Consider the following 16,376-nt stretch of genomic DNA (forward strand, 5'->3'; position numbering starts at 1 on the left):
TAACATTTATTTAAATTTAAATAAATTTAATTTAAATAACAAAATGTTATTGCATTTTCAGCTACATATATATAGACGCAATCCCTAGTTTTTGAAAATATGCAGTGCAAATAAACATCTGTTTGCCCAGTAAACTTCTGGTCAAAGCCAGGTAGCATAGTGTCTAGTGGACTAGGATACAGTAAAAAAAAATAAATTACAAAACAAAACAAAAAATTTCAGAATCTAGAAGTAAAAAGACATGTCCATAGCTGTGTTGTGATACTAATAACAAAAAAACTCACCTAATTACATGTCCAGGTTTTCAAAGAAATAGAGAACCACCCATGTAAGTGATAGTGTTTACATTTTTATGACCTATTCTTGTGCACAGTACCTCTTGCTCACATTACTGACATCCAGGAGAGAGTCCTAAGGGAGCTGTTCTAAGTGAGGGTTTCTGTATGTTGCATTTAAAAGGAATACAAACTGACAGAAAAATAACTCAAAATTGCTATAAAATAACAGGTACCTCCCAATGCACAGGCAAATGACATGCACTTTAATGTAACACATTTCTCTTCATTTTGTAGTAAGCTAAAACATACTTAAGGTTTGCATAAAATGTAAGAAAAAATACCAATTGTGTTAAAAATGAAATTAATAAAAGCATTTTAAATCCTTGATTTTATTACTCAAATCTTGATAACTCTAAACCATGTCATTTGGCTTATAAAAAAAAATTGAAACAATTTGGGCTTTTTTGTTGAAGTAGTGGATGAAAATATTAAAATTCTTTGTTTAGGACTTGTGTCTTCTTGGCACAGAACTGCACTGGAAAGCTGTCACAATGGGATTTAACTACTCCATGTAATCCTTGATGTGGAATGCGATTTTTTACAAGGCAGCTGCTATGCAAAGAGCAAGAGACAGAGCCCATCGACCACATGGCTCCACCAGTAGCTGCACATTCTTTGCAAGGTGAAATCACTGCATAGCCCCAAAGCACAGAGAGCTCTGCTCTCAGTGCACGGGGAGTGGTGGAAGAGTAGAGCAGTCAGTCTACAGGAAACCCTCCCATCAGTTGTGGGCAATCTTTGAAAAATTAGCAAGATTCACCTTCTATATAAACAGCTCCACCCTTCTCTGAAGTGTTACAAAAATTACTGATACTTATCCTAAAAAAAAAAGTCAAGTACAACCTCAGTGTTAATATGAACTGATTTTCCCTCTCCAGCCAAGCACAGGAAGCACCCAGATGCCTGGAGAACAGACACACCACAGCGCTGTGAAGGGAGAGTATACAGGACTAACACAGGACTGCAAACAGGACAACTACCTGAGACTAGGCAAGTACAAACCTCATCTACAGGCAACAGGACTAATGCACCCAATGACTACAAAGAAATGTTTGATGTAGCAATAGTCTTTGAAGTATATAACAGGAACTCATATAGATCATCGGGAATATCAATGAATGGTGACACAGACTGAAATCTAGTTAATTCCTTTTCTTGGGTTTTCTCAAACAGAACTTACTGCTTCATATTAGAGGCTCACTGAGTCTGTTTAAATCACTTTATTCCTTTTAGCCCATTTTGAGTTTCTGAAAACACTTCCAACTCAGTTGTGTGGAGCAACTGATACAGAGAAAGTAGAAGCAGAGGCAGAGAAAGATAACAATCTTCTAGAATAAACGAAAGACTCTGAGCATGAGGCAGGAAGCAGCTGAGGCTTACCCAGTGTATATAACATTTATTTTGTAAGAGTAGCATCAAGAGACATGATCTTTCAGCAGTGAGTGCATAGTTTTTGCCTGAGGGGAGAGAGTATTTCATTTGATTCCAGGCTTGTGACCAGTTCTGTCAATAGTACTTCTGCCTCCTCCAATTTCATAATTTGATTCCCTCACAAATTTAACCCCAGAAGATTCTGTCACAGTGAAATTCACTTCAGTGAATCAGTAGAATAACAGGACTTTTACAGACATGTGTCTTAAGCCATAACTAAATTTTAACCAATCATCACTGCTTTGCATCTCATATTTGCCCAGGAAACAGAATGCCATATAGGCTCTAGAAACACACATTCACAGTTATGAAATCATTCACAGTTAACTGCTTTCAGAAACAAAAGGACTATTTACTGAATCACCAGCAATACAACAACTGTAGCCACTGGAACTTTACTGGACCATCATTCTAAGAAAGAGATTCTTGATAATTGCAAACAGCATAGATACTCCTACTCTGTTTTATGTACATGACTTTTCACTGTCTATATTTGCACCACAAATCATTTACACAGAGCTCATTTGAAAGCCTAGAACCACAATCTGTTTTGCAATGTCTTTGGAGAAATGACATTTCAGATGCTGAAAATTCCTCAGTGCATTATACCTTTGAGCAGCTAAGCAGCATTCAAGATGCATAGTGAATAATGTAAATGTAAACACGACATTTATTGTAGGCACAGATTGGTGAAACTACAAATAAAATAATCTGGCATTAGGGAAATTCGTATCATGTGAACTACAGTAGGCAAAATGGAATGAAAAATTAATGAGAAAGGCAATAAGGTCTGTCAGAATAGCACTGCACATGCACAAGCTGGTCAGTAGTAAAAAGATGAAATACAGAGAAAAGATGATCAGATTTTGCCTGAAAATAGAAGATATATAAGGCAGAAACATCCTTTTCTTCAAAGCCAGATGATTTGTTGCATATTTAATACAAAAAGAATTAACTCTTCTGCAGCCTCAGCAAACCCACAACTTCCAGGAAATTTCTACACCAATTGAAACTTTATAAACCCTATGATCAACCTATAATCAGCAACATGTACATGTGTACCTCTTCAAAATTTGGCATTCTTCAAAATAAAGCAAAAAGTCTAGCCACAAGACATCAATGAATTTGTTCAGATGATTGAATTGCTCAGCTAAAGAGAATGTACCCAAAGGAAATGCTCCTTTGAGAACAGATCACTTCTTTGAACAGGCCATCAAGTGTCGCCTCCTTTCTTACCACAAAAATAAAGTCTCAGTGAAGTTACACTCTTCCCTGTTCTGCGTACTACCTGTTAAAAACTACTCAGAAAATAATTTTAAAATAAAAACTTTAAACTGAAGGCAGATGATGTCTTTCACGTTTTCCCAGTATTAAACTGCAAAACTTGACACAGTAAGAGAGAAATTTTCCCTACAACATCATCATCAAAAGTCACAGATTTTTCACCATACTTCTTGCAATGTCCCAAATTTCAATAACAACTGATTGAAACATGTAAAATATGTCAAAGAAATTACAGCATATCAGAATAAATTCACACTGACAACTGATAAAACCCATTTACCAACAGGAAAACATTTTTCACCAAGAAAAAAAATCACCTCTCTCCTCTCAGTCTTGATTATTAAGGAATTCATGTGCATTACCTTGGAAGAAGAGACTAAGATCTAAAATTCATAATTTTCCTGGATAATAACAACATTGTAAGATGTTGATTTTTTTATAGTATTTCCTTATGTCTGACTTCCTTCCATTCCCTCAGCACGTCAGAGGCATAATTACCAGTCTATCTCTGTATCCTAAAGCTCTAATGACCTGATCACCTTGTTAGGTTCCATTTCCCATTTTTACTTCTTCCTTTCAGATTACCTCACTGATTTACATAATTCACTTTAGAGTAACCATTTATTCTAATTTGTATCTGTTTGAATTTTGCTGCTGCTTCTTTTCCAGGAGACAGCTTGTGCTCCCAACAGTTTGTTCATTTCTTCCAAATGCATTGCTCGGTCTAATGAAGTTTATTAATTTATATCGACAAACATTTTGGTATGCACGGAGGAAGGATCATAGGGAGCCAGCAGTGTGCCCTCAGCAAAGAAGGCCAGCTGCATCTTGGCCAGTATGACTACAAACACACACAGTGGATTGACGGAAGTGGTTTTCCAGTGTTGGGCAGTGACAGAAGGACAGAAAGAGGAAGTAGAGCAAATTCAGTGGGAGGTCACAAAGCTAGTCAGGCAGCTGGCTCACAAACGCTGTGAGAAGAGGGTGCTGAGGCAAGGGGGATTGTTCAGGCTGAACAAGACAAGGGCAAGAGGTCATCCAGTACCTACAAGGTTATTATCAAGAAGTTGGAGCCAGGTTCTTTACAGCAGTGCATGGCAGGAAGACAAGAGGCAATTGACATAAATTGAAACTGGAACTGTTTCAAATGGAAGGGAAGAAAAAGCTTTTTCATTGTGAGGACAGCCAAGCATGACCCAAGTTGCCCTGAGAAGCTGTGTAGTCTTTATCCTCAAAGGTTTTCAAGACCAGACAGGATAGAGCCAAGAGTAACCTGGTCTCATCTACCCAACAAGACTTTACCTTGAAAAAGTGGTTGTGCTCCTTTTATCTCCCATTAATTTCCTGTATGATAAAATATATGTATATAAAATGGTTATTGATAATTTCTTGATTGTTTGGTATGCAACTTGAAAGCCCCTAATTTCTAGATTTGCAGAAACTGAACTGAACACAGTGGCCCACAGCTGAGCATAAACTGGCGTTAAAGAGAGCACGGAGTAGTGAATGACCAGAGAAAATGCATTACAAATAGGACAGCAGGTATTACAAGGTACTTTGGATTACAGTCTCTCTCTGCCCAAGTTTCAAAGCTTTATAAGAACAACATCACTTTGTCTACAAAAATACTGTGAAATAAATGAATGTAATTTTAGAAAGTACTCAGGAGACTAATTGTCTGTAAAAAGCCCATTTGAAATTAACAATTCTTTATACAGAGGAGAGTCTGAATAACTATCAATAAACAATGCATGAGTCTGTGCTCCAGAAATTAGTATTTTATCAAGTGTTTTGCTTCATAAGCAAAACATGTCAAAACAAAGAAAACAAAGCAACAATAATGCTTCATGATTCATGAAAAGCTAAAAAGTGAATACCACAAAACTAAATCAATACAAGCTATCACAACATTCCAAGCTGCAAAAAATATTCACAGCACAGTATTTCATTTGGTACAGACAAAGCAAACAAAAACTCTTTTCCTTCTTGCTTGAAGTGCAAAAGCTATCACTGTACTTTTAACATTTTTTATGGAGAATAGAAAAGATGAAAAAACAATCAATATTATACTTGATCCCCAAATATAAAACACAATAATTTCCTTGGAGTACTAGTTTAACAAGCTATTTCGGTTCTGCATTTTTTACACGGCAATACTGAAAAAGATTAGGCTACAGAATGAATAGTTGAAGGGTTATTAACCCCAAAAAGAATTTACTCTAAATACCCTTTAACAGTATGTAGATCACTATTCCAGTTCAGGCAGACATCACAAGTACACTCTTGTGCACATGGCTTTTGAGGGATAAGAGTGGATAAGCCACTTCACCTCAGGCTGGAGGAAAAGAAAGTAGACAGTTACTTTTCCAAACCAATTTACATTCTAAAATGGGCAATAGAACCATCCTGCTGGCACTCAGAGATTTAATACAAGCCAGAAGTTAAGATGTTACAGTGCTTATTTTCCAGTTTTTGGTAATGTTATGTAATATCTCAAGCCAGAGTACCATCTTTAATTGCAGTTATCAACATTAAATTATAAAACCATTTAACAAAGGCCAGTCCCTACAAGAGACTTTAGGATTTAACATTCAAAATGAGAGGCAAGAGATAAAGGAATACAACTGTTAAAGACATTAGAGAATGGAGCACAACAAAAAGCAGAAGAGCTCATATAAAACCAGTCTAAGACAAATAGAAGTCATACATCCAACCTCACTGGCCTCTGGATCTGCCTTCAAGTGACTTAAGGTTACAAAAGCATGCAACAGCAGACCCAAGAAATATAGTCCAGTCTTCAGAGCTGGAAGTCAATGCTTCACTTACAAGACTTACTATCCCAGTCAACTTCCCTCCTGGAAAACCTCTGGAGTCAGGAGAAAGCAATCCACAGAAATGAGTTACTGTGAGACCCAAAGACACTGCCTTAAAGGAGAGCAACTCCTGGTAAAGTATCTCTTTTAGGTTTGTGTATCACGAGACAAATCAATTACTTGAAGCTACTTCAGACTTACAGCCCTTCCTCAGGAGACAACTACATGAGACAAAATAGTGAATATTCTCAATTTTGCAAACAAAAAAGCAGTTTTAATTCTGTCAAGTCACACAACAGGTTTTTTTTCACAAGTTCATTTATGTCTACTTTATATAAAATTATTAGCCCTGGAGTCACTTTATTTCCCATGCCATATTGTAGAATTTCACTTACAGATTTTTTACTTTTTTTACAGATTTCTGATGTTTCATTAGAAAGACTTCACAAATTTTAAAAATAGTACCTACTTCAGGACAACAACTTATCAAGATCAGCTCAAATCAATATTTTTAATATTTTAACATGGATAATGCTACATATAACTCTCAGATAACATTTTTTATATCTAACGCATGTTTAACATATGTTCTGCTTTCAATGACAACATGGAATTCCTGACTTTTCCAATTGTTATCAGCTGTTCTCTACTTACAAAAGACAGGTTTCTAAACAAGAAAATTGTTGCTGTGCTATAATAAAAAAAAGAAGTAATATTTAGTGTAACTCTGATTCGTAAGAGGACTCATCATAGCATGCAGATTTGTATACTCATCGAGAAACCACAAACTCAAAGAGAAGTGAGATATATTTGACCTTAGTCTACTGCACAACACCCTTCATGTGTCAGAACTTTTCCAATATCTAGTATGGACACAAAAAGGAAAAGACATGCATATGAAAAACAAAGCTTACTACAGCAATGAAATACAACAAATTAATAAAAAAATATGCTGTGCAATATTTAGCCGCTCAAAGCTTTACTGAGGTTAAGACAATAATGTTTGTTGTCAGCATAAATGACCAGGTTCTACATTACTTTGTGTTCTGGTCTTTAAAGTGACTTATTATGAATCTAATCATGACAAATGGGAGATACATTTCCCTGGGAACACAGCAACTGAACCTTATCTTTCTCTGAATATTAGTTACCATAGCATGTGCTTGTACTTCCTGTGATAGTCACAGCCCTCTCATTGCTATCTTCCTAAAGAGAACTGGTGACTGTGCCCATTGCAAAACCAAACTTTGTTTAGGAAAATTAGAAGAATTTTATTCTTCAAAGAAAATCACCGCATGAATATATATACACATATAGAAAAAAAACATGACCAACATGATAAAGTAGTATCATGGCATATTTCAAGGGAAAAACACATCTCAGTTTGCTAGAACTCTTTACATAGTTTAGCAAGAGCATAGAAAAATGATAGACCTATCCAGGCTTTTAACACCACATAAATAGACTTTAAAAGATATATTCAAAGATTAATTTAATCACAGTATGCAACGAAGAAAATAATTGGAAGAGTAAAATATATAAAATTCGTGTAAGAACTTATGATTTCAAATTATACAGAGCCAATTCCAAGAACACAATATAGGAGACAGAATTATAACAAAACCTCTGTTTTACAATGTGTATCATAAAATACAACCACTTTTCCAATTTTTATTGTCATAGATGTGCTCATTCTATGGAAGGTAGAAGAAACATATATTTACAAGGAGCAGACTGGTTCAGATCAGCTCGAGCTAGAGAAAGCTTTGGAAAATTCCAAAATAATCAAACAACAAAAAAACTCATGCCGGCACATAAATATTAATTTAGACATATTCAATATTATCCTTGTTAAAAGAAGTTGTGTTGCAATATACATAGTAATTATACCAACACTGGAATTGTCCAAGAAAAAAAATTGTAAAATTACTTATTTAAAACAAAACAGAGGTTAAAAGAACAAATGGAACGTTACTTCTTACTAACAGCAATCCATTATAGAGTAGATTTTCAAATATTTTCTCTATTTGAAACTAACTCACACTACTAATAGGAAAAGTCCAAAAGAACAATGCAAATTTTAATAGAAAAGGAGTGGGATCTGAAACAGAGCTGTTTAAAGCATTTTCTTTCCATCTGGAAAGGCAAAGAACTACTAAACTGATGTATATAAAGCAACCAGTAATACACAGGTTTCCTTGGGCATATTTGAAAAAATATGAAAAAAATGGAAAAAATAAAAACAACACAAATGTCTTAAAATTAAATAAAAGGGAAAATATTTAAAATAAGTTAAGAATGTATTATCAGGATGCAAAATAGAGTATTTTTTACAAAATAATAAATATATCTACATCATATGTAAAGGTCCCACACTGAATAAAAAATAAAACAGTATAAACACGCTTATATTTCATTTTGGACATTCCCAAACTATCAGCCACTACCTTAACCAATGTCGGTTTGGGATGAATGCATTCCTTTCGGAATCTGCTGTATTGCAAGAGAAAGAACTAAAGAGTACAGCTGAGCAGAACTGACTGGAATTCTGCGAGGCAGATCCCCAGGTCTCCCAGGATCTGTCCATGGTACACAGCACCTGGGGGTGCTACTGCTATATCCCATTAATTGCAATTTACAGGACTGGAGAAACACAAGACTCTTGGGAAAACTATTATTTCTTTCTGTGACCACAGACATTGTCTCAGCACCATGAGAAACATACACTTGTGATTTTAAGAATTTCTCACCTGAGTAAGGTGCATGCAAGTGGGATATTTCTTTGTAGGGATTTCACTTTTATACTTTTTTATTATCAATCTGCCCTTCAGGATCATACTTAAAGAGAAGCCATGTAAAAAAAATATGAAAAACTACTCTAAAACATAATCCATGGTTAAATGAGTAAATGAGGAATGCCCTGCCACTGGATGTGCCAATAAATCCAGCAAGTATTTAGATAATTAAGAATGATACGTTAGTAAAACTATTAAAACCAGAATACAAGCACTATCTTAAAGTGAAGAAGCTCCACAGGTTCACAGAAACCAGGGAATTGCCTCAGAGACACAGCACTCTGTACCTTTCCACTTTCTTGGAGGAATCACTCTAGATAAGGAGACCCTTTGAACTGATACAGTCCAGGAGTTCTTAATGTTCTTGGCCACTGTCCAATCCCCAAGAAGACACAGGGTCTACATTACACGTAGTAACAGGTATACAGCATTAAATATAAAGGTAGAGGAAGAGAGGAAGAAATCCATAAATTTTATAGTGAACATAAATTCTTCCAAATGAAGAAACATCACAATTTTTTTCCTTAGTCTCATTAACATAATTTCTCATAAGAAGAAATGAAAGAAAAGATCATTCAAGAGAAATTCCCTCTGGGTGACAATGTAGAACAAGCTGTACAAGGAGAATTTACTTTTTCACAAGGAAAGCACTAACACTAGAGAACTGTGTTACTATTGGAAACAAGATACAGGTACTGGGTCATAGTTCAAAGTAACTGTACTCACACCCCTTTTCTGATGACTTGGTCCACCTTTCTATTTCCACCAGTGTCCTATGGAAGCTAATAATTCACATCAGCTCTCTTGCAATAAAAACAGCATTGGCACATAGAGTCAATGACAACAATGAGAGATACCTGAAACCTGTGAAAAGTGTTGACAATGAAAAGAAGGGGCAGGGAGGAAAAGAAACATTATGAAAACAAAACAAAAGCACGGAAAAGTTGCTAAATTAACTTACAGTGATATTCCAGATAGTACTTTATACGTTATTACAAAGGGCTTGAAGTCTTCCCTGGATTTATACATTAAAAGTACACCAAATACAATCAAAATGCTTGAATCTAATTATGTAACATCCCTGCAATAGCATTCTGTAATAAATTTTCAGAAATTTAGCAGTTAAATCCAAAAATAGCGCTAACATCTTGGGTTTCTTCCCCAAACTGTATCTTGATTTTCACAATCACTTTGCAGAGGTAACAGTTCTTTTCTTTCCTTCCAACACTTTCCAAAGGACCAAGTTTTTAATCCTGAGGAGCACTCTGAAGGCATTGGGAATTCTGAGGCTGCACCTGCATACTCACACTGCTTTAAGTGACCTGAATGTGCCAGCTGTTCTCACTCAACTCACTGGTGTCACCTTTGCGGAGGACTTTTGGTATGTTCACTTGGGTTCTTTCCAGAGAAGATTCTGTCAGAAACTCCACTTTGGATGTGCACCAAATGTAGCGTAATAGAGACACAGGATTCTAAACCAGTAACTGGTTCCTTGAACAATTTCAAATCACACCTTTGGTGAAGGCATTTCATTCAACAGTCCAAACTAAAACTAGTCTGAGGTAGAACCCTGTAACCTAGATTGCTACACTTCAAGCATGTAAGCCTCAGCACCAACTGCTTTGATCTAATGATCTCTTCCACTTGCCAAACTGCTTGCTTCCACTGACATAAGCTGAGTGTTCATAACCACTCTGGAATGCTCTACAGATTTCAACTCATGTGCTGTAGTTCTCAAAACTAAAACCCTCCTAGGTACAGAAAAATGAATGATTGACATTCACACAAAGAACAAAGCACACAGCAACAACTATTTTGTTTCCTGTTTTCCTGCTTCCTGTCACTGCTTACACTAAAGAATTAGAAGAAAAATAAATCCAGTTTTTGTGGGAAATTCTGAATCAATTTGTTATTAACATGACATTGCTTATGCAGGTAATTATTGGATAATGTTTAGCAAAGAACAATTTACAACATGAAGAAGAATAATTAAGAAAATAATCAATGAAAATTAAGTAAATATCCCTAATATATAGCCAGTTATTGTCAACATGGAAGAAAAGCTGTGCAGCAATTAATTTATGTTTTGAGTATTTGGAGAGTTTAATTCACCATTTCATACATTTAAAATTGTACTTTTCCTTTGTGTTTCAGTAAGAGAGGAATGCTGTGTATGCACAGTTTGTAAAAAGACAAAAACCATGGAGAGGTCCTGATCCTGCACACCTGATTCATGCAGCAGGCCCATGAAATCTGCCAAACAAAGCTACTGCCACAAATACGTCAAACAAGATTTGACTAATAAATTGCTTCAGTGCTGTCTCATTCTGTAAAACATTTTTCAGAGGTTTTAGGGACTACTTCATATTATATTAATTCTGTCCCTGATTGATGAATGATTCTATTTAGACAGTTCAGTGAAAACAGTTGAACTTCAAAGGCCATATGAAATAATTTATTATCTCACTTGTGATTTAGAAACACACCTGCTGAAAGTCTTGCTGTATATGGTAATAAGAAGTACTTCCCTTTTAAAAACCTTACTTTTTTCTAAGGACAAAAAAATGTCCTTTCCACAGACTCAGCACAGGACTGTCAAAAATCAAAACAACCCCCAAAACCTGTAGTTACATTTTAAGCTGTTAGATTTATTACTTTTAAAATACTTTAAGACTGTTGAAAAGAACAAAAGAGATTTATTCTTACTTGCTTACCTGTAGAATTATTTAATGATATCTGTCTGTGAAATTTTACCTTCCAGGAATATTGTACAAATGGAGGATTTTTGTACAGAGAAGAAACAGAGAAGTTTCCAACACGATATAGCACCTACATGAAAGCATGTCCTAAAGAACAGGTGAAGGTTTTAACAGTGCAAAATGCTAGCTAAACAGATGTTCCATCTAGGAAGAATATTTATATATGTAGGAGGGTACAATAATGCATTCACACAGAAAAAAGGGATTCACACTGATACAGGAGTAAACAGTTTTATTTATTGTCAGTAGAAAGTCCACGTCTAACTATTTTATTTGAAATGACACAATGAGTGAGGTGATTCTATTATTTTCTTCTTAAAACAAGTAAGAGATGAGCTTCAATGATTTTTCAAAACAATTTGAATACATTACTGGGTAAAATACCTTCCATGATAAAAACATAAAATTAAAAAAACCTAGGTTTTCAGAAGCATGGCATGACATTTCTTATGCTGTGGTACTTCCGGAGAGAAAAGATCAAATTTAATTCACTTGTCACTTATAAAAGGGGTGGGGGGGGTGGGGGGTGGGGGGGGGAAGAGTTGGTTTAAGTTAAAAATGAAAACAGCATAGCTACTTGCCCAATGGCATATAAAAGAAAATATATTTACAAGCAGCACATATTAATTCAGTTGGGGTCATTTAACTAAGCTATTCTGTTTATGATGTTCAAATGGCAAGCTTCTCTCCTTCACTCCAGAGAGCAACAATGATTCAATGAATATGCTACTTCCATTCTGAGGCATCTTCATGCAGAGATGTAGCAGTATTGAAGTATAGCAATTATGTTAATAAAAGATTGCACCAAATATACATTTAGTTTAGAAAAACAACCTGATTTCAGCCAGGCTTCTCAAAAGAAAAACAATATTCTTTACTTTGCACCATTAAATCTTCTGATTATCAGACAAAGCTTACACAGTAACGTAGAATTTGCAATTCCAGCACTGAAATTAACAAGACTGGTTTTGTTGGTTTGTTTTGTTTTTTTTTAATTCCCACCAGGTCTTTTCCTCTGGCTGTTCAACTGTATTTCATAGCATCGCACTATAAAATTCTGTCTCCCTTAAACCCTGTCTAGGAACAATATTAAAAATATAAGTTACAGACAAAGAACTAGTCAAACCTTAAGAGCCAACTGAAAAAGTAAGTGGCATTCTTCTTACTTATCATATTTCAAAGAGCAGCACTTTTTCGTAGAAAGATCCCATTAGCTGAGCTATGACATCTTTATTCTCGTACCTATAAATCATTCCATTGTTAACCTCCTAAACTGCAGTGACTGCTGCCACCTATGGGATATCCCCAGGAGCGGTCAGGATTTCACTCGGCGGTTCCCTCTGCCGGGGATGTTGTTCTGACAAACGTGCAGGCACTTCTGTTAACAGCAGGTGTCCCCACTTTTGCTGATGTTTTACCTCTAAGTCATCCCCTTAAAAGCATTTTCATGTTTCCTAAAATAAACTCCAACTTCTGCCTGGAGTCTAAGTAGTAGCAAGGTGATTTGAGATCGGAAATTGCAGCCCCTGAACTCTTAATTCAGTTCAATGAATGCAATTTTGCAGAAAAACAAAAATTCCCTTGTTGTTAGCACAATGTTATCTGCTGTGATGTAGTAGGCCCAGAGCCAAACAACTTTCCTTCTAAAGCATAAGTTGAAATAAACCCAATAAACTTTTAAGTAGGATACGATCAGCTTTTTTTAGGCAATATTTTCATCAAAGACATCAATGCTGCATCAGAATAACCTTACAAAGAAGGTGATGAATAAAAGCATTAAAATGTATGCATTTTGAAGGTCCCACATAATGCTGGACTCAGTAACAGATAAACAAACATGTGGAAATAACCCTGGAAAAGCACGAATGTTTGCTGTTTATCTTTTTCAAATCAATATATCTGACTTACTTAAAAAGCAAGCAATTGTGCAGAAAGTCAGTGCAGTTTTGTTTACTAATCAAGAAGGCAAAAGTAAGTTTTATTACCCTTTAAGTACAAAAACTAGGAACATCTAATTTTACAAATATGCCACCTTTTTCTCTTCAGTCTCTACCCCCTCTGTATTTTATCTAAGGGATGATAATTCTATTTGAATACATCAGGGCACTGTTCTTCAAAATCCAAGAGATGGGCATGGATAAAAAACGGTGGCAGAGCAAAACAAATTTAAACTAGATGTAATGTAGTTAGAAGCCTAGGTGAAGTAACATTACAGGAAAGAGACTCTCACAAGAGTGATTCATTCTGTCAAGCAGATCACATTATTAAAATAAATAAAATACAGCATAGCTCTTTGAAAGGAATAGCATTAACAGGGAGCTTAAAGCTAGGCAGACACTGAATAGCACATACCACCCTGCTACCCTGATTAGAGCAAAATAAAAAGAACATAATTTAAGAGCAAGGTCTTAAATTTAAGGTCTTAAAACAGGGACATTATTAAAGTCAGAGTTTTGCAAAGCAGAGATGTATTTATTGAGGTTTGATATAGAAGTAATTGTTATTCAAAAGACTCAGTACTCAAAAGAAACTACAAAACCAGGAAAGAAACACAAGAAAATACCTGAGAGACATTCCTAAGGCATCAGGATCTCTTTGACTGGGCACAAACAATAGCACAATTTGTTCTCTACATATCCCCTCCAGGGCTTAATGACAATAGAGCTACAAGGAAATTGAAATATTGTAAAAAGGCAGACCTGAACATATACTTGGCCATTCAACACTGACTACTAGAAATACCCAGCCTTTCTTTTGGTGTTGGGAAAAACCACCCGAATTGTGTTGTTTTTCCATTTTGCTTTCCAATTTGGTTTTGGGGTTTTTTTTAATTAATCAATAAGAAAACTACTTTATTGCCACAATAAAGAACAAGCAATTTCATTTTCTATGCTAATACTTTTTCCTGCCTTTTTGCAAGAAAACAAAACAAAGCCATGCCTTGAATGACTCTCCCCTGATTAGTTTAGAACACTGAAGACAGTTTAGAACACTAAAAACACTAGGTAAAAAAACTATGAAAATTACCAGTCCCCTGCCTTCAGCCCCACTATCACCTGATGTGGAGTCACAACAGTGACTTACTGGTGGCAAGAGAAGCGGTAGAACTGCAGTCAAGTTGGGTGTTTGTAGAAATGAGTGCAGAAGCTCCCTTTGGGCACGGTTAGACATTACATCTGCTTACCTGTACTGTCAAATGTCACCACCAAAATCTTGAGGCTTTTCTCTGCCTGCATCAGAGCAAAAAGGAACGTGGGTCTGCTGACTTAGGTAGGCCTTCTCCTTTGAGGGGTATAAACTACTCTGAGATGTAGAGTACCCCAATCTAAAGATGATTCACTATCCAAAGAAGAGGTCACTCTTCTCTTTCTACCCTTCTCATTCCTCTCCAAACAGCACACTCCAGCTACTACTCCTGCACTAGATTTGGAGATTTTGGGTTGTACATCAAAATCAATGGAAGGCTAATCCACAAAAAAAACCCAAACAAAACCCCATGCCTATTTTTCCTTTAGATTAATATACTGACCAACTCTACACACACACACAAGTGTTTTGCCCCAGAAAAGACAGGACAGCAGCACCAGGCCAGCAGAGAGGGCAGGAGAGCAGCAGGCAGTTACACGAAGAACTGCATGAAGCTGATACATGATACCACTTCAGGAGAGCATATGAGGTGTTTTGTTTTAAATATCATTATTAGATTAATTCCCTTCCAGACTGAAAAAGAAACAAGCTGAAAACTGGGTTTAAATTCAATTTTCAAAATAAAGAAAATCTGTTTTCCAAACCCGCTATCTATTTAGGCAGAGCAGAGAAATCTAGCAAATAAATCAAGGCAAGTAATACCCATATTTTTACAGGAGCTCCTATTCACCTGTGTTTCAGGAATAGAGATTGCTTTAAAATGTTATATTACTGTAGTAACTCATGGTTTGGACCTGTCATCTTGATGCCTCTCTAATCTGGGAGTCCAAAAAGCCATTCCAGATATTACTCAATCCAAAGCAAGTGCTTTCCAAGAACAATTTCACAAGCCTTAAAACCAGGTATTCCTACTGAATTGAAACATCTTTTCAGAGTCATATGCGGACTATGAAATTTCTTTCTCTTTAAAAACAGATGGTTATACTTAACTATAGAGGAAGTTTTCCTATCTCTGATAACTCTGTATTAAGTCATCCAATCACATACAGCCATTTTTTATCCTCTAATTGTTTTGATCATCTAAATCCTTGTCGTATATATGCCTGCCCTATCCTATGGGACATTTCTTAAAGAGATCAGTGGGTTTACTATATAATCATCTCCACCTCGGCTGTTCTGTATCCACCTGCAACTGCTGCTAGTAGAGGAAGAAAGTAAGTAATTGTGTTACTGTACTCATTGCTGCTGTAGGAGCAAGAAAACAAGAAAAAGATAGATAAAGCACACACTAGAGAGATTACTGGTGAAACCAAAGGATCCTAAACTTGATTTGCATTAGTACTGAAGCAGTAAAGGTGGGGAAGCTGCAAAAGCAGCAGCTTTCTGCTCCATTCTAGTCTGATCATGACTAGGAAAAGAGTTTGACCATTCAGATAATGCTTTTTACTTTATGTAGCTTGCATATCACTAATCACACATAGCTGAAAACATGGGGAACCTGGCATTTGAGCATTCAGTAACATGATATGTCATGAACATTATAACCTAGAATGTGAATTATTGTAGCTCATAGTTATGAACTATTAATTATCTTCAGCATTGCCTGAATAATCTATGTCACACTTAATATCTTTCCTATCTCACTTCTATAGTCCAAGCAGACCAAACCTGGACCACTCCAAATCAAACTTAACAATTCTGCAAAATTATGCACCAGTCCTGCATATGTGATAAAATCCTGCCATCTTGATACATTAAAACATTCCTTCTTTTTTTTTCTGATCGAACATAATATGAATCCAGTCTTCA

General features: G+C 35.8%; 1 protein-coding gene and 1 long non-coding RNA gene across 4 annotated transcripts in view; both read right to left on the reverse strand.

Moving 5' to 3' along the window:
* CAMKMT (calmodulin-lysine N-methyltransferase) overlaps window positions 1-16,376 on the reverse strand; it is a 213,651-nt gene that overhangs the window by 127,351 nt on the left and 69,924 nt on the right. The window lies entirely within an intron of this gene.
* On the reverse strand, window positions 11,636-14,650 carry LOC147655009 (uncharacterized). The gene is made up of 2 exons (XR_015283648.1): window positions 14,605-14,650; window positions 11,636-14,084 (listed from the first exon to the last, which is right to left on the reverse strand). It is a non-coding gene; the product is annotated as an uncharacterized LOC147655009 (long non-coding RNA).

This window comes from Cyanistes caeruleus, chromosome 2, assembly GCF_971803275.1.
Source record: "Cyanistes caeruleus chromosome 2, bCyaCae1.hap1.1, whole genome shotgun sequence".
Classification (NCBI taxonomy): Eukaryota; Metazoa; Chordata; class Aves; order Passeriformes; family Paridae; genus Cyanistes; species Cyanistes caeruleus.